We start from the raw sequence: 9697 nt of genomic DNA on the forward strand, positions 1-9697 counted from the left end.
GCCTTTCAATAGCATCCAGTGTCAACTTCCCAATAATTTTTCCAGTTACGGAGGTTAGACTAACAGGTCTGTAGTTTCCTGGGTCTTCCCTCACGCCCTTCTTGTAAATTGGAATAACATTGGCTAGCTTCCAGTCAGCGGGGACCTCCCCAGGCTCCCAAGACCTTTGGTAGATGATTGAGAGGGGTCCTGCCATAACATCCGCTAGCTCCTTCAGTACTCTGGGATGAATCCCATCAGGCCCCATGGACTTGTGAACATTCAGCTGATACAGCTGGTCCCTTACAATTTCAGCATCCACAAATGGAAAGGCACTGTTCCTGCACTCGTGGTCCTCCAACTCAGGGGACCAGGCAGCCCAAGGTCTATCAATATTATTAAAGACTGAGGGGAAAAAAAAAAGCATTGAATGCCTCTGCTTTTTCTTCATCCCTATTAGTCAGATGACCATCTTCAACAAGTATCGGTGCAATGTTTTCCTTAGACCTCCTCTTGCTATTAACATACTTAAAAAAGCCCTTCTTGTTATCTGAAACAACACTGGCCACTTTCAACTCTAGTTGAGCTTTGGCCTTTCATGCCTTCTCCCTGCATATGCGAACCAGGGCTCTGTAATCTTCCTGCAAAAGCTGACCTTGCTTCTAGAGATCATACAATTTCTTTTTCCTCCTGAGTTCCAAGAGGGGTTCCCTGTTCAGCCAAGCTGGTCTTCTGCCCTGCTTGCTTGACTCTAGGACACAATGGGATTGCCTGGTCCTGTGCTTTTAAAAGGTGGTTCTTAAAAACTGACCAGCTCTCATGGACCCTGAGATCCTTGAGATTCCCAAGGGACACTGCTAAGTACCTCCCTGAATAGCTTAAAGTTTGCTCTCTTGAAGTCCAGGGTAGCAACTCTGCTGACCTTTTTTCTCATTACACTGAAAATTTTAAACTCAACCATTTCCTGATCACTGTGGCCAAGACAGCCACCTACCATCACATCTCCCACGAGTCCTTCTCTATTCACAAACAACAAGTCTAGGAAGGCACCTTTCCTAGTTGGCTCACTGAGTACCTGTGACAAGAAGTTATCATCTTCCACAAACTTCAGGGATTTCCCAGACTTGCTTGTCCCAGCAGTATGGTATTCCCAGTCGATGCCTGGGAAGTTGAAATCTCCCATAAGGACCAGGGCTACAGATCCAGAGATTTCTCCTAATTGCCTACAGAATAACTCATCAGCGCTAACATCCTGGCTGGGCGATCGGTAGTAGACACCCACTGTGACATCTCCTTTGTTTTCCATCCCCTTAATCCTCACCCAGAGGCTCTCAACCACATCATCCCTCACTGTAAGGGCTGTACAGTCACACCTCTCCCTTACATACGGTGCAACTCCTCCACCTCGCCTGCCCTGCCTATCCCTCCTGAACAGCCTGTAGCCCTCCATCCCAGCACTCCAGTCGTGGGACTCATTCCACCAAATCTCACTAATACCAATGGCATCATAGCTCTGATTTTGAGGAACCACACTAAAATGGTAGTGATAAAAAATTATGGGGATCTGTCCTTGTATGTGAGTTATTACAGAGCCCAGGCTGGCAATGGTCACCCTGGTTTTCAAGGCATTCCTGTGATGTACGGTGTGGGTGTCAGAGATATATTCTGTAGCCTGTTTAGAAAGGGCATCCTGCTTTTGAAAAGGGGTTTAGAAATTGTTAATCCATGCATTAAAAGCACTGCTCAAGATATTGCAATAAACACATTTGGACATGTTACCAAAGCCATCCTGGACAGGCTGGTAACACCGGCAAATCAGGAGGGCTTGGGACTTGCTTATATTCAGAGAAAAAACCTTAAAAGAAAGACAGCTATTTCATGCTCCTGGAGGGAAAGTCCGCCCAACCCCGTAAAAGAAAAAGAATGGGGGAGGCGTCAGACAACAGCAGTCTGACCAGGGCAAGAAGAAAAAGAACAACAAGCCAGGCTGAAAGGGTGCAAAAGAAACAGAAAACCCAGAGAAAGGGGTTCCATTCTACTGCTTGAAAAGGAACTATATTTTAAAAGATACCCGGTGGACCAGGTGGGCAGGAAAGTGTCCAGCATACCATCTGACAGTTGTGTCAGTAACCAGGAAAATTTGTTTCTGGGACAGCTACCCAAGCTTGCTCTTATTGGCTTCATAGATAATGATGCTTTTAGCGGCAATTATGCTAAGAACCCTTTCAACTTTAAACATTTTTTATATAAATTTTGTGGCCCTCTGTGTGGATAGTGAACAAACCTTGGCAAAACCAATGCAGCCTGATTTTGAGAATGCCTGCGGTGTGAGAGAATACATGCGGCTCATTCAGGTGATCAGCAGCCATATGAAAAACCATTTCCTGCTGGTTGAGAGGGAAGAGTTCACCCATGGCTATACCCTGTTTGCCTTCAACCTGTCTCCAAACCAAGAATGTGCTGATCACTATTCCCTGATTAAAACAGTAAACATGATAGCAGAAGTACACTTTGCAGCGGCCTTGACCACCACCATTAATATGATTGTGTATGGAGTATTTGGCAATGTGATAGAAATAAACTGGCAGAGACACATGCTCTTCAACTACGTGTGAGGATAGACACCAAACAGCTCTCTTGGGTTTTTTTTCAACAGACCCCTATGCCAAAGAAACACTTCTAGGTGTTTACCCGAGCAACTGGGTCCCTAGGGCCCGTGTTTCTCTAAGACCAGCAAGTGAGGTTGTGAATACGCATCCACATAACCAACCTGGAGAGCACTGGCTAGCAATTTTCCTGGCAGTTCAGAACCATGCAGAGTTTTTTGACTCGTATGTCTATCCCCCCAAATAGTGTTCTCTTTCCTGAAAGCATCATGTCCTTTTTAAAACACAATGTTATGGATATTGCTTTCCAGAGGAAGCAACTGCAGCATCCTCTCTCCACGGCCTGCGGATACCACTGTATCTTTTTCCTACATCACCATAACAACAGACTACCTTTTATACAGCTTTTAAAACTGTATTCTAACCATCTAGTACAAAATGACGAGATGGTGATGCATTTTGTAAAATATGAATATGGAGCTTTTCCTGTGACCAGAGCTACTCAAAATATGTTTCAGAAGACCCAGACCTGCATCTCTTGTAATTATTTTCATAAATGTATTCTGTAAATAAAACTTACAACCCAACTGAAGGGCTGCATGCATATCTGTGTGTGTGTTCTTTAACCATTCCCCCCCCCCCGCCCAAATGAGTTTTTTTAAATTAACACTACAGACAACAAAGTTTAAGGATGTTATAAATATTTTATTTTCAACAGTAAACTTTACAGGGTGAGCCACTGGGCTTTAGGTATCTTTCTCATCTTCAGGGGTGTGTGTGGTGCTTCTCAGTCTTCTCTTTTCCAAGAGATCTCTGTTTGCTGTATGACCCATGACAGGAGGTGGGATGCATTGGGTTTACCTGGCAAGGTTTTGGTAGAAGGGGGGCTGCAGGGGTGGCCTCTATGAGAAGAGGAATGGGGTTGCCCCCTTGCCGGACAGAGCCAGTTCCATCTGGCTCCAAAACAGACTCACTGCAGGCCAAAGCCGAGCAAATCAGAGAAGCTGGTGGTGCCTTTGTGAAAACATATTTAAGAAAGGGCAAAATGCTGCCTGGCACTGTGAGGAGCGAGGAAAAAAACATGTGAGAAACAGTCCTGCAAACACCAAGGTCAGAGAAGAAGGAGGGGGAGGAGGTGCTCCAGGTGCCAGATCAGGTATTCCCCTGTAGCCCGTGGAGAGGATCACACTGGAGTAGATATCCACACTATAGCCTATGGAGGACCCCAAGTTGTAGCTGGTGGCTATTCCATCATCATGCAAGAGTAGGTTTTCCTGGCAAGAACTATGTCCTGTGGAGGACTCACTCTAGAGCAGGCTTTATCCTGAAGGATGGCAGCCCATGTATAGGACCCACGCTGGAGCAGTTCTTGAAGGAACTGCAGCCCTTGAGGGAACTGCAGCCCTTGAGAAGGGCCCACACTGGAGCAGGGGAAAAATGTGAGGAGGAAGGAGGGATAGAGAGGAACTGTTACAAACTGCCCACAATCCCCCATTCACCATCCACCAAGTGCCACTGTGAGGGGAGGAGGTAGAGGAGCTGGAAAAGAAGGAGTGAAGTTGAGCCTGGGAAGAAGGGGTGGGTGGGGGGAAGGTGTTTTAGGTTTTTTTATCTTTGTTTCTCACCATCATACTCTATTTTTAATTGGCAATAAATTAAATTAATTTTCCCCAACTTGAGTCTGTTTTCCCCACGACAGTAATTGGTAAGTGATTTCCCTGTCTTTATCTCTACCCATGAGCTTTTCCATCTTATTTTCTCCCCCATCCTGTTGAGGAGGGAGAGTGAGTGAGTGGCTGGGTGGGGGTCTGGCAGCCAGCCAAGGTCAACCCACCACATGGGACATTCACTGCTGCCACGGCTTTCATAAAAACATTCCAGCCTTTAGGTGTTCTCAGGCTAGAAGGGGCCCAAGTCTGAAGGATGCATCAGACTAAATCAAGCAGGCCGGTCCCCTTGAGGACATCTTCGTATACAAAACTTCCCTGGTTGGCCCAAGAATAAATATGCTTGTCTTGCCCTAGTTTACCCAGGAGCACTTGTGCATTCTTCTGATACCGTGGATGTACATTATACAACACTTCCTGAACAACAAGATCAGGGGCCTCAGGAGTCTCCAGAGGCTTTTCTGCTTCTGTCTCATTTTCCTCCAGAAAAACAAGAGTTATTTTCCCCCTTTCCTGATTGCTCTGCTTCACATGTGCCAAGTAGATTTGACGAGCAGCTGTATACACCTTAGCTTTCTCTTAGGCTGTCAAGCTCGGTTTCTGGAGAACGTCCTTCATTTCGGCATCCAAAGAATGGACTGCATCAGCCCTCATGTCTTCCCTGGGCAATGGTGGCACTCTCAGCTGCTCCAGCTTATTTGCAGGCACCAGATACAGTTTTTCTGCATATTCACTGCTTTACCAAAAGCCCCGTGATGAGCAGAAGAGCAAAACTTACAAGAGGACTGATAAACCCAACAGTGTGCTTCACTGATAGCTTCTTTCTTTTGAAGGTGTCGTGGTTTAGCCCCAGCCGGCAGCCAAGCACCACGCAGCTGCTCGCTCACTCCCCCCCCCCGATGGGATGGGGGAGAGAATCAAAAGAGCAAAAGTAAGAAAACTCGTGGGCTGAGATAATAACAGTTTAATAATTGGAACAAAATAATAATAATAATAATAATGAATTATAATGAGAGGGAAAAAAAAAACAATGAGAGAGAGAGAGGAACAAAACCCAAGGGAGGGGAAAAAAAAAAATATATATATAAAAAAAAATTACAACCGCTCACCACCCGCCGACCGACACCCAGCCAGTCCCCGAGCAATGATCGCTACCCCCCGGCCAACTCCCCCCAGTTTATATACTGGGCATGACATCATATGGTATGGAATAGCCCTTTGGTCAGTTTGGATCAACTATCCTGGCTGTGCCCCCTCCCATTTCTTGGGCACCTGGCAGAGCATGGGGAGCTGAAGGGGGAAAGAATCCTTGACCAATGTAAACACCGCTTAGCGACAGCCAAAACATCAGCGTGTTATCAATATTATTCTTATACTAAAATCCAAAGCACAACACTATACCGGCTACTAGAAAGAAAACTAACTCTATCCCAGCCGAAACCAGGACAGTATCCACCCCTTATTCTATACCATTTATGTCATGCCCAGGTTCTACCTTTTCTAATACAATTAATCACCACCACTTTTCCTGTCTCTTGGTATGTATAACTATATATGTACACACAATTATCATTCCCTTGGTCTATGGTCCATCCTTCTAAAATGTTTATTAAGTTCATTTAGTCCATGACTTTGGGCTCCATCTGTCATAATAGTCCTTCATGGCAGAAGAGATGGTGTGTGGTGTTGGGTTGTTGCATGCTGAAGCCAGTTCTGGTTCCATCACCATTGCACTTTGCTTGCTTTCATCGAAGTTCATTCTTCACTAATCTGGGTGATCCTTATTGAAATACCATTGATATGGGGTATAGTAATCATACAAGTGATGACACACAGTATTATATAGCAGTTAACATCATACCATTTAGTTAATTGGCTATTCTCACCCAAAATCAAATCCCCTTGAGGTACACATCTGACTTCCCCATCCTTTCGCATTACCCACCAAGTGCACCCGGGTCCTTGAGCAAAAGCAATCCCACGAATGGGCTTGCCTTTGCCCGAGGCAGGAGTAACCCAGACTGTCTTCCCCAGCATGTTTTTTATGTGCACTACAGGGACCTTATCCCCTTCTACAGTGCGTAAAAGTTTTGATTGGGCAGGGCCAGGTCGATTGACAGATCCTCTAGTGTTGACCAAGCAGGTGGCCTTTGCTAAATGTGTATCCCAATGTTTGAACGTCCCACCACCCATTGCTCTCAGTGTAGTTTTTAACAGTCCATTGTATCGTTCAATTTTCCCAGAGGCTGGTGCATGATAGGGGATGTGCTATACCCACTCAATGCCATGCTCTTTGGCCCAGGTGTCTATGAGGTTGTTTCGGAAATGAGTCCCCTTGTCTGACTCAATTCTCTCTGGGGTGCCATGTCGCCATAGGACTTGTTTTTCAAGGCCCAAGATAGTGTTCCGGGCAGTGGCATGGGGCACAGGATACGTTTCCAGCCATCCGGTGGTTGCTTCCACCATGGTGAGCACATAGCGCTTGCCTTGGCGGGTTTGTGGGAGCGTGATATAATCGATCTGCCAGGCCTCCCCATATTTATATTTCAGCCATCGCCCTCCATACCACAGAGGCTTTAACCGCTTGGATTGTTTAATTGCAGCGCATGTTTCACATTCATGGATAACCTGTGCAATAGTGTCCATGGTTAAGTCCACCCCTCGATCACGAGCCCATCTCTATGTTGCATCTCTTCCTTGATGGCCTGAGGTGTCATGGGCCCACCGAGCTATAAATAATTCACCCTTATGTTGCCAGTCCAGATCCACTTGAGCCACTTCAATCTTAGCAGCCTGATCCACCTGCTGGTTGTTTTGATGTTCCTCAGTGGCCCGACTCTTGGGTACGTGAGCATCTACGTGACGTACTTTTACAACCAGGTTCTCTACTCGGGCAGCAATATCTTGCCACAGTGCTGCAGCCCAGATGGGTTTGCCTCTGCGCTGCCAATTGTTCTGCTTCCATTGCTGTAACCACCCCCACAGGGCATTCGCCACCATCCATGAGTCAGTATAGAGATAGAGCATTGGCCACTTTTCTCGTTCAGCAATGTCTAAAGCCAGCTGAATGGCTTTAACTTCTGCAAATTGGCTTGATTCACCATCTCCTTCAGCAGTTTCTACCACTTGTCATATAGGACTCCATACAGCAGCCTTCCACCTCCGATGCTTTCCTACAATACGACAGGACCCATCAGTGAACAGGGCATATTGCTTCTCATTTTCTGGTAGTTTATTGTACAGTGGGACCTCCTCAGCACGCGTCACCTCCTCCTCTGGCGATATTCCGAAATCTTTGCCTTCTGGCCAGTCCATAATTACTTCCAAGATTCCTGGGCGATTGGGGTTTCCTATCTGAGCCCGTTGTGTGATCAGTGCAACCCACTTACTCCACGTAGCATCAGTTGCATGATGTGTAGAGGGGACCCTCCCTTTGAACATCCAACCCAGCACCGGCAGTCGAGGTGCCAAGAGGAGTTGTGCTTCCGTACCAACCACTTCTGAAGCAGCTCAAACCCCTTCATATGCTGCCAATATCTCTTTTTCAGTTGGAGTATAGCGGGCCTCGGATCCTCTGTATCCCCGACTCCAAAACCCTAAGGGTCGACCTCGAGTCTCCCCTGGTGCTTTCTGCCAGAGGCTCCAGGTAGGGCCATTCTCCCCGGCTGCAGTGTAGAGCACATTTTTTACGTCTTGCCCTGCCCGGACTGGCCCAAGGGCTACTGCATGAACTATCTCCCGTTTAATTTGTTCAAAGGCTTGTCGTTGCTCAGGGCCCCATTTGAAATCGTTCTTCTTCCGGGTCACTTGGTAGAGAGGGCTTACGATCAGACTGTAATTTGGAATATGCATTCTCCAAAAACCCACAACGCCTAAGAAAGCTTGTGTTTCCTTTTTGCTAGTTGGTGGAGACATGGCTGTTATTTTGTTAATCACATCCATTGGGATCTGGCGACGTCCATCTTGCCATTTTATTCCTAGAAACTGCATCTCCTGTGCAGGTCCCTTGACCTTACTTTGTTTTATGGCAAAACCGGCTTTCAGGAGGATCTGGACTATTTTCTTCCCTTTCTCAAAAACTTCCTCTGCTGTATTGCCCCACACGATAATGTCATCAATGTATTGCAGATGCTCTGGAGCTTCGCCCTGTTCCAATGCAGTCTGAATCAGTCCATGGCAAATGGTAGGGCTGTGTTTCCACCCCTGGGGCAGTCGATTCCAGGTGTACTGAACGCCCCTCCAAGTGAAAGCAAACTGTGGCCTGCACTCTGCTGCCAAAGGGATTGAGAAAAACACATTAGCAATATCAATTGTAGCATACCATTTGGCTGCTTTTGACTCCAGTTCATATTGCAGTTCCAGCATGTCCGGCACGGCAGCACTCAGGGGCGGCGTGACTTCATTCAGGCCACGATAGTCTACTGTTAGTCTCCACTCTCCATTAGACTTTCTCACTGGCCATATAGGACTGTTAAAAGGTGAACGAGTCTTACTGATCACTCCTTGGCTCTCCAGTCGACGAATCAGCTTATGGATGGGAATCAGGGAGTCTCGGTTGGTACGATACTGCCTCCGGTGCACTGTTGTGGTAGCGATTGGCACCTGTTGTTCTTCGACCCTCAGCAACCCCACAACAGAAGGGTCCTCTGAAAGACCGGGTAAGGCAGACAGCTGTTTAATTTCTTCCGTCTCCAAGGCAGCTATACCAAAAGCCACCGGTACCCTTTTGGGTCCTTGAAATACCCTCTCCTGAGGTAGTCTATGCCAAGGATGCACGGAGCCTCTGGGCCAGTCACAATGGGGTGCTTTTGCCACTCATTCCCAGTTAGGCTCACTTCGGCCTCCAATACAGTCAGTTGTTGGGATCCCCCTGTCACTCCACAAATACAGATGGGTTCTGCCCCTATATAGCTTGATGGCATCAGGGTACACTGTGCACCGGTGTCTACAAGAGCTTTATACTCCTGTGGGTCTGATGTGCCAGGCCATCGAATCCACACAGTCCAGTAAACCCGGTTGTCCCTTTCCTCCACCTGGCTGGAGGCAGGGCCCCCCTAATCCTGGTCATAATATTCATTACCCTTTTCTTGTGTATATGAGTCAGGAATTTCTTCATTAAAATGAGGAGTAAGATCAGCCCTTTTACTCTGGGGAACTGTCCACTGGAAACCGGAGCAGCAATTTTCCTGGAAGAACTCCCTTTGGCGATTGTTTTTCCTTGCAACTCACGTACCCGTGCCTCTAGGGTGGAGGTAGGTTTTCCATCCCACTTCCTCATGTCCTCTCCGTGGTCATGCAAGTAAAACCATAGGGTGCCCCGTGGTGTGTACCCTCTATATCCTCTCTCTTGAGCAGAAGAACGCTGACTCCTAATAGCTGAGACATTGGTCCGTATAGGTAGGGAGTAGGACAAATCCTCTTTGAACTGTCTGAACTCCTGGGACA

This window comes from Mycteria americana, assembly GCF_035582795.1.
Source record: "Mycteria americana isolate JAX WOST 10 ecotype Jacksonville Zoo and Gardens chromosome Z unlocalized genomic scaffold, USCA_MyAme_1.0 Scaffold_18, whole genome shotgun sequence".
Classification (NCBI taxonomy): Eukaryota; Metazoa; Chordata; class Aves; order Ciconiiformes; family Ciconiidae; genus Mycteria; species Mycteria americana.